We start from the raw sequence: 14,663 nt of genomic DNA, 5'->3' as shown, positions 1-14,663 counted from the left end.
ACCCCTTGAAAAGCCAGCCATGGCGACGAAGAAAACCGTCTAATACTTCATCATTCTTCCGTTTTCGACAGTAGCCTCATTCCATTAACGCCATTTAGAGCATTGCTGGATAATTAGCCCGCGGATCTAATACTCTAATTTTCTGTAGCAGACTCATCATATATACTTCCCCACTTCACATGGAAGACTGGGAAATGACAGCACTAAGCGCAAGCAAGGTTAATCACAAGCTAGCCGTTGGGTTTCAAATCAAGAGCAAAAGCAACGAAAGAGCACGGCTGGCATTTCTTTGAACTACTCAAAAAATTTTGCCTTGCAAAGTTAAACTTTCTGGGTTGAATATTGTACAGAGACTGCAGTAAGAACAAAAGAAGGTCTAAGAAAACATTAAGTATTAATAAAGAAATCATGTTTTTACTCTAATACTTAAGTAAGCATGGCCTCAATATAGTCCCACTGAGGACAAAATTAAACACAGTACTAGACAATACTGTGAAACATACAGGATTTTAAGAAGATAGAAATTGAAGGTAACAATATTAGAGCTACACTTGTTCTCAGTTGAAAGACAGCATTACAGTTGTTATAGATCAATGATGGGGCATCCCTGTATAAAGATGTTAGGAACTCACGATGAAAGGTTCATTGATTTTCCAACTTAGAAGGTTCTACTCAGAAAACATTATGTTAGGCATTTTCATGGTGGAGGATGATTTTTGAATGAGAAAGTTCTACTCCAAGAACAATTTTAAACTCGAGTACGAGTTCCAAATCACCATCACACCCATTTCTGCCATGATTAACTTCATCAGTACCGGAAGAAAGGAGAGTTTTAAAAAATGAATAATTAGAGGTATTACCAGATGCCTTATCTTGTAAATTTGTCAAAGCCCAAACCGATTGAGCAAAAAGGCTTTCAAATAAAACATACATCAAAGTTTTAGACTAAAACCAGAGCGACCACAGGCCTTAGAAATGCCTCTGCGAGCAAAAGTTTTTCTACTGGCCAGAACGTTATGCATGACTTTTACGTAGGAAATGGCGCACGTTCGGAGGAACTTGAAGATACCCAATCTAGTTCCATGAAGTCAACTCTCGATCTCGAACCCCACTTGGTCAAAGAATATATGCAATCTGGATTTTCAAAGCCATGTGATAAGTACTACGAACAGTGAATTTCCCCGATTTAGAATAATGTCAAATAAGTTGATCTGAAGCATGTCTAAAGTTCCAAGGGATTTGAAGAATTTGTCGAGCTTCAAAAGGCTGAAAAATGGACTGAATAAGGGAAGAATTCCAGCCATTTCCATGAGGAAGTGAAAGAGAATCAACCGTAGCTGTATCTGGGAGTAATTCGGCGGCGTACATGCTTTGAAGCCATTCTGCTTTAGCAACAGGTTGTACTTACATGTATTAATTGATTTATCATCTCCAAATCGTCATCTGCATCCTTTCTCCAGCAAAGATCATCCTTGAAGAACACTTTTCCAGGTGTAGCTGACATTCCCAAGGTAATACTTAGCTTTCCGTAAGCTATAAATCAAAGATTTATTTCGAATGACCAGCTAACCTTGTTTTGCCAGCATTACAAGATAAAAACAATGGAAGTCTCTAAACCCCATACTCCAATCCGCTATGCTTGACATAATCTAAACCAGTTCATCCAGTTCATCCAAAGCAAATAGCTAGCAATGACAGCTTCAATTTCATGGAATAGAGGTTTTCAAACAGAAAACAACTCATTATGTATGTCTAAATGGATTGAGCCATCTCCTTGATCAAAATTTCATTTCCATCGATCGTGTCTTCTCTTTCCATCCTTTAACTTCTTGCAAACTTTATCCCGAATTGAAGGAGAAGACAAGCTTTTTTAACTAGCCAATAATAGCAGGAAGACCTAGTTACTTATTCTGACGCTTCACTACCTTAGCATCATCCTTCCTTAGATACAAGGAATTTTTTGTATGGGCAGGGAAATATTTTTCCTCCTTTTCTTCTTCTCTCCCTTGCTGGGTTTGGTTAGGTTATATGCCGGGTCTGGTTGGGCCATTTTCATATTTCTTTCCTTTTCTTATTTTATACTCCCCCTTATTGGGTTAGGCTAGGCCGGATATAATTTAAGAGTTATGAAGAATTATAAACTAGAATGGAAATTGAGGGAAAAAATATCTAAACATGGATGCCAACGAGCTCTAATGGTATCCTTTTTTGATGTTGTTGTAATTATCTTGACAAATTCTTTTTGATGATATGGAACGTGTACATAATGAAGTCACGGTGGTATTTTGGTGGCCTGTTTTTTTCTTTTTCTCTTTCCTTTTCTTTTCTTTCTCATCTCCTTGATTTCCGCATCTAAATTTCTTTCTCCCTTCTTGCATGCGCCAACCTTCTCTTCTCCTCTCTTTCCTTTTTTTTGGGCACAGTTGGGCCAAGAAATGGGCTTGGTTGAGCTTTTATATAGGCTCGGGTGAGCTTTTTTTAGGTTTGGTTGGGTTGTTTTTTTTGTTTTCCCCTTCTCTTCCTCTCATTCTTTATTTTGGGCCCAATTAGGCTTCCTTTATTAGTTGAACCATCGATATTTGAAAATGCTTGCATTTCAAAAACTCTTTGCCCATGAAGAATATTTTTAATAGAGATTTTTTACAAAGGTCATTTCTATGGAGAATTTTAAGGACAAAATGTTATGATGAATATAGTTTCGGGGAGATCATTGAATGAAGATGTGTAGATTTTGTATTGAGAATTCATAGATTTTTTTTGAAGGTTTGTAGATAAGTATTACCATGGTGAAGATCATATGGACAATAAAAATGATAATGTTGTTTTTTTCATTGAAAAAATCAAAAGATTTTCTTATGTAAATGGAGTTACAGTTCCCGTAAATTATATGATCTTGGGTAACGCATTGTGGGGTGTGATAACCTCTTTCCTTTTCTACTCAAGTTGTGTTTACTTCCTTAACTATTAGAGTTAATCCTTAGTTATTAATCTTTCTATCTTATTTTTTAAGGCATAACAATTCTCAGTATCATGCTTGTTATTGTGATGAATGAGACAAAATTCATTAAGATTTCATGTGTTCACATTGGTTTTCAAAAGAAAAGATATTACACAAATTCTTTTCCCTTGATGGAAGTCAATACCTCATTATGAGTGGTGGTTATGAGCACAAGAAATATTAGTCAATCGCTAATGGATCCTTTTGGGTTCCTTTTAGATGCTCTATGGTTGTAAGAGACTGATGGCATTAATAAGATTTTTCTCTCTATTATTTGAACTGTGAGTGTCATTGTCTGGCCATGCTTGTGTTTTTTACTTGAATGTAATTTTTCATTACTTGTTTCACTTTAAGAAGAGTTTGGTCAAGAAAATTATACAATCATTCCCATAGGCAATTGTTGTAAATCCCACTAATCAGGGTTTTAATAGCAATGAGATTATCTTTAGATATTTTTCATGGAGAATTGGAAAAGAAAAGGATTATTGCCAATTATAGAAACTTTGCACTTATCTTTTAGATTCCAAATCATGATTATGGTCCATATGAAATCCTTACCATTAAAATATCTTTTAATCCAAAGTCTCCCTATAAGGCATAATAATAAAATTTTCTTTTCTAAGTTTTTCGAGCCTTGAATGACCAACTCATCTCCATCTTAGCTAAACATCAATTGACTACTTGTCTATAATTTGATATCCATACTTTGCGTAAGAAGCCATCTTTTATGACAATAACAACCATATGAGATGAAACCACTTGGAAAGCCAATTTAGACATTTGATAACAAGACATAAATAAGCTGTAAAATATTACAAAAACCGTTTATTTCCCATGATGGTTCATCTTCCCCTTCCTCCAACCTCTTCTCCTTCTTACTCCAACCCACTTTCCCAGATCTAATTATCCCTTACCACCAAATTTTAACCTTTTCTTTTGTCCACTTGTCCCACTCTCATTTTACTTTGAGAGGTTTCCCCACAACTAGAAGACTTTTAACCTAAAAAGAGTGAAAAATAATTAGCAAAAAGCACCAAAATAATGTTTATTTAGAGAAACCTTTGGGGTTGTCTTTTTCCCTTATGTGGAAGAGTAATTGATAGAAAAAGTAGGGAAAATCACACCAAAACATCAAAAGCCTGAATTGTGAGGAAGAGAGAAATTTTGTTTTTTAGGTCACCAAACTAGTTCATTTCGACCAAAGAATTCCATAGGGTATATAGGAGCAAGAGAAGAAGAAAATGAAGAAGAAAGTATAGAAAAAGAGGCACTAACCAAGGAGAAAGAAGTAACCTTATTCTAGAGAGAAAAAACCATCATCATCCTCTCCTCTACTACTCATTCACCATAGGAGCCACCAGAAGCCTCCACAACACCTCAAACCATTCTTAAGGTAAGTCATTATCCTTTTTCCTTTTTTTTTTTGTTTGAGGTTTATGTTAAAAATAGTGTAAAATAGTGCTTTTTTATTTTAAAATCCATGAACACAAGTTAAAAATGGTGTTTTTATGCTTAGTTAGCCTTAATCTAGATATTGTATGATTTTTGTAATAGATATTAAAAGAAAAAAAATATGATGGTTAATTATGTGAAAAATGAATGCATAGAATTTAAAGGATGATATATTTTCAATAAGTGATGATCAGATCCTAATCAATTTAATCTATGTGCAAGAGGGGTCTGATCCATTAACAACATGGGCCTAATTATTTTTCAATGGTGAGTTAATTAATTTCAGAATTAGAGACAGTTTTGGGCTTGTTTTTCCTAACACACAGTTTACTCTAACAAACATAATTTGTTATTTAACCTTGGATCGAGCTGAAATTTTATCAAATATTTCTAAAGGTCTTCTTCTATATTGGTTTAAAATTTCAGGACAATCAGACTTTGAAAATGCCTTCTGATAAGGTTAGAAGCTACTATGAGGGAATCATATAATTAGTTTTCTAATTGATTTATATTTTTTTTTCTATTTTATTTAGAACTCATTTATTATTTTTTCAGTTTTTTTTACAAATTTTTACCTATTATAAATAGTGATATTTAATTTTTTTTTATAGACTTTGATTTCAAAAATTATTATTGTGTGTGAGGTTTTGCTCATGCTTTTTGTTTTTTCATTGAACTACTCTGACTTATGCAAAATGGAGTGAGATTAATAATGCTTATTTTTCTTACATGAATACGATTTTACTTATGTATAATAGGGTATATTTTTAACACTAATAACCTTGTTCATTGTTTTTCTAGTTTGTGTGTTTCTTTATTATAGGATTTTAAAGACATCTTTTCTAATGACATTCCTGGTAGGTTGCCACCTATTTAGGGAATTAAGCACCACATTAATCTTGTACCTAAAGAATTTATACTTAATCGGCTAGCCTATAAAAGTGATCCTGATGAGATAAAGAAACTTCAAAGGCAAGTGGGAGAATTAAATGATAAAAGGGTACATAAAAGAAAGCATGAATCCATGTGCAATTCCAATATTATTAGTACGAAAAAAGGATAAGACTTGGAGGACGTTATTGATTGGCGTGCTATCAATAATATTTAGGTAAAGTATAGACACTCAATTCCTATAATTGATGATATGTTAGATGAATTGCATGGATCTTGTATATTTTCTAATATTGATTTGAAAAGTGGATATCATTAAATAAGAATGAAAGAGAGAGATGAATGAAAAACTATCTTTAAAACCAAATATGGTTTGTATGAGTGGTTAGTTATGTTTTTTGGACTTATTAATGCACCTAGTACTTTCATGAGATTAATGAACCATGTTTTGTGTAATTTTATAAGTAAGCTTGTTGTGATTTATTTTGATGATATTTTAATTTTTAGAAAGAATTTAGAGGAACATGTTGAACATTCAAGGAATGTATTAGTTGTTTTGTGAAAAAAATATTTATATATTAATATGAAAAAGGTGTGATTTTTTCATGGAAAAAGATTGTATTTCTTGGATATGTTATTAGTGCAAAAAGTATTAAGATGGATGAGAAAAATATTAGGGTTATCCAAGAATAGCGTACACCTAAGCCAATCACTGAGGTAAGAAGCTTTCACGGTTTAGCTAGTTTTTGTAGGAGATTTGTTAAGGATTTTAGTACTCTAGACGCATCTTTAACCGAGATAATTGAAATCTTTGAGTTTTAAATGAACCAAAGAACAAGAGTATACTTTTAATTTATTGAAGGAAAAATTAATTTTGGCTCCATTGTTATCATTACCTGTTTTTACTAAAGCTTTTGAGATTGAATGTGATACCTCAGATATATGTATTGTAACTGTTTTAATGTAGGAAAAAAGACTAATAACTTATTTTAGCAAAAAGCTTAATGGTAAAATATTGAATTATTCTATTTATGTTAAAGAGCTTTACACTTTAATAAGAACTTTGAAGACTTGACAACATTACTTGTAGCTTATGAAGTTTAAGATACAAATCAATCATGAGTCATTAAAACATTTTAATTATTATATTTATAATTAAAAAACACTTTATACTTTGATAAAAACTTGGAGAATTCGTTATAACACTTGTAGCCTAGAGAGTTTGTTAAGTTATTGAAACATTTATTAAATTGTTACATTGTTACATTTATTACTTGTAACAAAATTATTAAAATTCACTTTTCTTATAAAACAAATGAATTTATTAAAATTCACCTCATCACGTGACATAATATGCTAGGTAAATGTTTGTTTCTTCACATAATATATTCTATCAATTGGGTTTTATGTGATGCAAAAGAGGGATGGATCTTATGGAATTTGATGATTTTATATAGGAAAGATAAATCATAGACTATTTAACATTTCTATTAATTTAAACTGACTAAAGAATTTGATTGGGAAAAAAATAGAAACTTTCATTTATTCCAACACCAAGTTTAACTCACATCATGTCACTGAAAGTGGTGAGAGTTTTGTTTTCTAGTTTTTTTAGATGGGATGGTGGCCGAGAGGTCAAATAAACATTGATAAGGGTAATTTAGGTATTTACAAAAATTCAGTGTGTGGCTATTACTTGACAGTGTGCCGATAGCATCACCTTTTATACATTTTTACAAGTATGCAAGCAGATCCTCCTTTTACAACCAAATAATAATAATAATAATAATAATAATAATAATGTACTTAATTCCCTAAGGTTAATGCTCCTCCTAGCTAAATAAACTAACCTTGAAGGTGACTATAGGAACTAAATGTGGTAGTGTATTTTGTAGGTATTAATGAAATAATCTTGGCTTCAAAAGCTATTGTTTATAGATTTTTTTTTTTTGTTTAAATTCTAGTATCTAAAAGTTTATTGAATTCTAACTAATTCAGTCGAGTCGAGTCGGTCCAGTAAGAAGTAAATTTTCTTCAATAATAATATATTTTATTCATAAAACTTAAATTTAAAATTTTATTTTAAAAAACAAGTATCGAATAGCTCGAACCAACATCAATTATTAGGCCCCGTTTGTTTGCTGAAAAGTAGTTTCCTTTTGAAAAGTGAATTCCGAGAAAGTGAATTCCGGGAAAGTATTTTTCGATATTTGGTAGTGTAATGAAAAATAAGTTGGAAAACACTTTCCAGTGTTTGGTTATGTCATGGAAAATGAGCTGGAAAATAACTTATTAATGTTTTATTTTTCTCAAGTTTATTAAATTAATGAGGAACAAATCTTACAAATTAAAAAGTTGAATGAGAATGAAATTGAAAAAAATATAATTTCATAAATTATCTCAAATAAAATAAATAATAATCAAAATAATAGAGATCAAATCTAAAAAATTAAAAAAAATGAAAGATGAAGAAATTAAAATAATAATAATAAACATTTCATAAATTATTTCAAATAAAATAAGTAACAATCAAAAGAATGAGGACCAAAATTGATAGATAAAAAATTTCAATAAAAAAACAATAAGGAAAAAGCAAATAGAAATTATAAAAATAAAGACCAAAATTAATATAAAAATTAAATTTTAAGAGATGAAATTGAAAAATAAATATTCAAAATAAATTATATATAGCAATCAAAAGTTTGAGGATCAAATTTGATATAATCAGCAAATAATGACATTTCTAAATTTTTCACAACTTCCGGAAAGTATTTTCCGCCCAAATTTTCCAGGAAAACACTTTCCTGAAAACCAAGCCAAATTTTCCTTTGACTGGAAAGTGTTTTCCGTTGACCAACTTTTCTAATAGCAAATAAACACATGAAAGTTTGGAAAGTGGTTTTCCGGAAACCACTTTCAGGAAAACAAACACAGCAAAAAAGAAAAACATTTTCCTGGAAACCAAACCAAATTTTATTCTTTGACTGGAAAGTGTTTTTCGTTGATCGGAAAGTATTTTCGTTGACTGGAAAGTGTTTTTCGTTGACCAATTTTTCTAATAACAAATAAATATAAAAAAATTTAAAAAATAATTTTTTAAAAACTACTTTACAAGAAATAAACATGTACTTATTGTTGATAGATGAACGGCTTGATTTTACATCAAAGGAAAAGCATGTACAGCAGGGTTGATTATGGCCTTTTCCATCTCTTTCTGTCTCCCTTTTTTTCAAAAAGCAACTCTAGTTTAACAAAATAAGTCTACATTAACTTTTTGTACCGATGGTTCAACTGGGGGAGGCTGAGCCGCAAATTACCCTTCTGTCCTTCCATTTACCTAGCCACAAGATAATCAGACTGCCCAGTGGATCTAGGGCTAGCTAGGCTTGTGCCCACTGCATGAGGTCCTTCCTGTAGTATTAAATGTGAGTGAAGACATGAGGCCAATAATTGTGATTTATATCGACCTCAATCACGGGTTTAAAGTATCCATTAAAAAAAATATAAGGACGCCATGTTTACACGCAAGTGCCCGCCTTTGATTCCACGAGAGTTTATTATGAACCTCGCGATACAAGGTTTACGGGGAAAAGCGCTGTAAATCATATTTTTTAAAATTTTAAATTTTAAATTTTTTTTGTTTGAAATGATTTTTTTATGTTTTTATATTATTTTAATATGTTGATATCAAAAATAATTTTTAAAAAATAAAAAATTTTATTTTGATGCATTTTTAAACAAAACATATTTGAATCACCACCGTTACCACAATCACAAACACATTCTAGTCGTGTTGTCAAAAGATTTATACGGTTTATTTTTTAAGTTTATTTTCTAAAATATATTATTTTTTTATTTTTTAAAATTATTTTTAATATTTGCACATTAAACCGATCTAAAATAATAAAAATATTAATTTCAAATAAAAAATTTAAATTTTAATTAAACACCATTTGTAAGTGTGTTACAAATATAACCTAAATATATATATTTATTTTTATGATTGAGATTGAGTTTTGTTTATAGAATTTACCTATAAAACTAAAACAAGAAAACCTAGATTTTAAAGTTGAGTTTTTTGCATAAATATTTCCCATGGCTGCATGCGGGGTTGTGGTCGGCAAGGCGTATTCAATGCATGTAAGATCATGCCAAAAAACAATTTTCTTTGTTTTGAGAATAATTGGCTTTTCACTGTAATGCCAACAATGCGCAAACAAAAGTTCAATTTTGTTTCTCTTGTGCTTTCCACTTTTTACATTTCAAAGCAATCATTTCATGCGCTCTTACCCCCTCGATGCCAATAAAACAAAAGCTTTGTCTTTGAGGAATCAGCTACCTCACGCGGAATATTTTAGTCAATATGATTGTGCTGGTGGCGCCACTTGTAACAAGTCAAGGAAGCAGCCAAGAGAGTTCCGCACAGAACTTCGTAAAATAGGATGGTCCAAGACTCCCAGGTGACTGTGACCACCGCCGGGGAGTGAAGGAGTTCCAGGGAATATCTTCTGCGTATCATTGTCGGAATGAAAGTTCATGTTATTTCCTGGAAACAGGACACATCTGAAACCTGGAAAATCGGTTTGAAGCTTTCTTTCTGTCTTTGTTACAAAGGAACACCGATGTGTGTTAGTAGAAGAGTTGGCAACGATGATTTTTAAGATGTTTGCAATCTACATTCCATCACAGAGGAATAGATATGACCTATGATTTAGTTTCTTCATTTTGCTGAATATGCTAATGCCTGACATCTGCCTACAGGTCATTTTTTTATTGAACCCTTGAGCCTTCGAAAACAACAAAAATTAAAAAAAACAGAATTATGTGGAATAGGGTATTACCATATAAAACATAGTCTACACTTCTAAAATGTTTACTATTCCTTAAATAAACTTCAAAAAAAAAAAAATCTAATCAAGATAGAAAACTAAGATTCATGATCAGAAAGAAAAAAAAAACATTAAAAGTTCTAAAAAACTAGAAAATCTAACAATAAGAAGAAAAATGATGGTGAATATGTCATATAGTCAATCAGTCTGTTACATGTAGCACTGATTTTATTCATGTAAAATATATTTATTATTAATAAAAGTTTTTTTATTTATAATAATTATTTATATTTAATTAATGAATCTAGAGTAATGAATCTAGAGTAAGGATAAAATTCATGGGACAAAAATATTTTGCAAAAAAAATATAAAGTTGTTATAATTATGAGCTTCATATTACATCAAAGCATTGTTCAAACACAAAAAAAAAAATCAGCACTTAAAGGTATAACAATCTCTCCATCCTAAAAAGGTTCAGGAGATTTCTCACTAGTAGTTCATGTGGATTACCAATAAAAGTCGGACACTTGGATGGCTTGTGGTTTATAACAACCTAGCCTTGAAGTAATTATTCAAAGTCAAAAGAACATTTGATCTTCAGGTAATCTTTATATAAATCTTAAACATTCTAGATCTGTCTAATAAGATTCTTGAAACTCCTATAAATTTAATATTTATTGTTTATACTGTATATATATATTTTGAGTAACTCGATAATGATATCAAAGTCATTATTGATTGCATGTTTTAGTTATTATTGATGTTAATTGTAAATTAAAATTATGTACAAAATTATTTTCTAAAAAAATATTATTATTGTTTTTTAATCTTGGTTATTATCCCGACCACCACATCTGGCCATATTTTTCAGTCTAGTCAGAATTTTAAAAAAAATTTAAGTGGCTACGCCTCCACTAACGGCGACCCCAGACTCTGGTGCAAGGCAATAGGGTTGATACCCTACCAGGAGCAACACCTAGTGCTGCTGCTAGCATCCATGCGCGAGGCAGCTGCCTCACATAAGGGATGATGCAGGGCAAGAGAGCAGCCCCATGCTTTTATGCGCGGCATTAGCGCAGTAGCAGCCAAGGCTACCATTGCTAGGCACGCTGGTAGTGATGGGTATTGTGCCCACTATTGGCAACTACTAGGAGAAGAAGAAGGGACATAATTATGATGCTGCCCTTAAGCTTTGTTTAGAGTTTTTTTTGGGGTAGAATTATGATTCTATTCTTACAACTTATACTTAATAACGTCTAGGATATATTTGGGGTAGAATTATGATCTTGCTCCTCTATATAAAATACTAATTTTATATTTTAAAATTAAAACTCTAAGTTCAATTAATAGTAGAAATAATTTTTCTAATAAGATTAGGATTGAATTAAAATGTTTAATTCAAATTTTTTTAGTTTTGTAATATTAGGATTAGAATTTAATTACATTTTTTAATTAAATAATTTATAGAAAAATGATTTTTTTTTCTAAAATAAAGATAGTTTTTAAGTTGGAAATTTTAATTTAATTAATTCTAAAATAGTTTAGGATATTAATAAGAATTTTCATATTATTAAGTTTCTTATTAAATTTTGGGGAAAAAATCAAATAAAAATATGTATTAAATAAAATTTATTAAGTTTGAAAAAAATAGCAAATTGGAATGATTTAATATTTCTAAATGTTAGAAATATAATTTTTTGAAATACACATAAAATCAATAATTAGAACTAAAGCATGCAATATATTTATTTATGTATATTAATATGCTATTATGCATGATGGATGATTACGGAAATTTAAAGACCAACGTAATTGTATTTTTTATGGTTGAATAATTGTAATATTAAATAGGCCATGTGTGTTCTTTCTTTTTTCTATTTTTATTCTAGGGTTGTAAAATTATTTTCTCATCTAATTCCACTTGAATGCAACTCAAGGTTTCTTATTAAATTATATAAATGTTATGTAATTTAAAAATATAAGAATTTAGATAGAAAAATTACCAATATGAAGAAAGTATGGCAGTGAAGGATACAACTATAGTGCTCGCAAAGGACTTATGAAGATTTGTAGCGGCTACCTAGGTTTTGTCCAACTAATTTCCTTCAATGACTTGAGAGAATTAATTTAGATATTTTCATAATCATCCAATTAGAAAGGCATGCTAGGAGTATGTTAATATATAATTGTTATGTATTATATATCAATTATGTCATGAAATGATACCTAATTAAAAATTGATAATAAATCCCTTATTAATATATTAAGTACACATTAAGAACATGAATTGTTGTCTTCTAATTTTATATACATCAAACCAGAGTTCTAATCATGGATAACTTGTTGAGATACTCAAAGTTATCATTAATCGAATATGTTTAATGCTATAAAATTGAATTATATTTAAATAACTTATATGATTTGGATGAGTTACTTGTGATCATATAAGATATATGATATGTTTAGATAAAGATTTATTACCTAACTAATTTAAAAGTCATATAAAGATGTGATTGATAAGCTATGCTATCTATCTAATTTAATTGATTTTGATTTGTTGAGTTTCTTAAGATCATATAAATTAAAAGGGATCCTGATTCACTAAGAGAGCTATGTGAGATTTCCTGAATTAAAAAGAAGAGCTATTAATTTGTAAGAAAATAGTTGGGACCAAATTAAAATTACAGAACCTATCTAGATTTAGTTATATATATATATATATATATATATATATATATATATATATATATATATATATATATATATATATCCAGGAGATATGGAGATATTTGTTACAAGCTCCGGATATCAGTTACAGGCTTTGGATAGTGTTTACAATGTAATATAAGCTGATACAGTGTTTGGATACAGAGGAATGAAATATGAAATTCTTCTGCAGAGAAACTTGTTGCTTAGGAATAAGTTCTGCCTTTGACAAGGAAGAGGGTCTGCTTTTATAGACTAAGGCAGGCTGGAGAGCTTTGAACTTTGCACCGAAAGTTGTTTGTCCGTTTGTATGAGTGGATTCTGAGTGGATTCTAAGCAGAAAGACTCTGTCATACTACAACATCTCCTATCCAAAATTGAAAACCAGTCAGACACCGAATCGGAACCAGAAGACCCAACACTTGAGTCTCATTCATTACCTCATGCACTTACAAACATTGAACATATTTCTGATGATTTCTTAAATGTATTAACTCAAATATCTTCCAAAATATATCTGATTCGAATTACATTAGTTTTTTCAGAAGATATATATATATATATATATATATATATATATATATATATATATATATATATACACACACATACATGAAACCAATAACTCATTATTTTAAATGAATTGGTTGATAAATCACAATGAGTGACAATATATCAGGATATAGCATACTTGATGCTAACAAAATGACTAGATCAAACTTCCTGGACTAGTACCAAATGTGAGAATTGTTCTCAAATCTTATTTTTTATTGTTTATATATAAACATCAAACTAAGCACACAAATCCTACAAAAAACAATCAAAACAGTTCCACACATGTGTAAAACTTTGAGATAGAGCCTGATATAACAATCTATATAATTTACATTAAATAATTAAATAAAAACATAGAAAGTTGAACCCTAAACTTGCTAAAACAAACATGGCTAAACATTACTAAGGTGATAACATAGAATTGCAATTTAGGCATAAAAATAATTGTGAATAACCAACAACTTATATCTAAAGCCCAATCATAGTAAGAAAAGAACTATGACAGTCTTATGTATTTATTTTTCAAAACATAACAAAAAGAAAACCAATAACCCTTATTGTTTTCAACACATCCTTTTAACCTCTCATATTTGTAAAACAAAACAAAAAATATACTTAAATGGGCAAAATCATCATATGACCTCTAGGAAGGGACACAATTTATGCAACATTTTCTTTTCCTTCCATGACAACATTGCCATCAATCTAGGTAGCATCAATGTAAGCATCATAACTTTCATTCAAGAGCTCACCACCAGCAGCAACAAAAACACCACCACTAACAACCTCTTTTTTTTTTGGATGAGTCATTCAAGACAACAACATGAACTCCAACACCAACCACGTTCAATAACAGTTACGTCTCCTTCCTCACTACAACTTCTTTAATAGCAGCAATGTAAATCCCGAGATAATCAAGGCTGGATTAAATTAAAGAAAATAAACTAAACTAAAAAGAAGTGGGGGCAAAACGAATACATTTAAAGAAAATGGGGTCTAAATCCAAATAAAAATAATTATAAAACATAAACACTACTCTTCTTACCAAAAACAGATCTGCAACTATCGTGAAGAAAGAAGAGAGGGAGTTTTGGTATCTATTTTTACAGATCAAGAGAGACATCAAATTTCAAGAACCCATCCAAGATTAAGGGTTATAGGAAAAAATAAACACTAGTAGGCAAGGGATTAACAATAAAAAAATTGAACAAGAAGAGAAGAGGGGAGGGTCA

This window comes from Populus trichocarpa, chromosome 18 (genome assembly GCF_000002775.5).
Source record: "Populus trichocarpa isolate Nisqually-1 chromosome 18, P.trichocarpa_v4.1, whole genome shotgun sequence".
Classification (NCBI taxonomy): domain Eukaryota; kingdom Viridiplantae; phylum Streptophyta; class Magnoliopsida; order Malpighiales; family Salicaceae; genus Populus; species Populus trichocarpa.
This window is presented reverse-complemented; position numbering follows the sequence as displayed.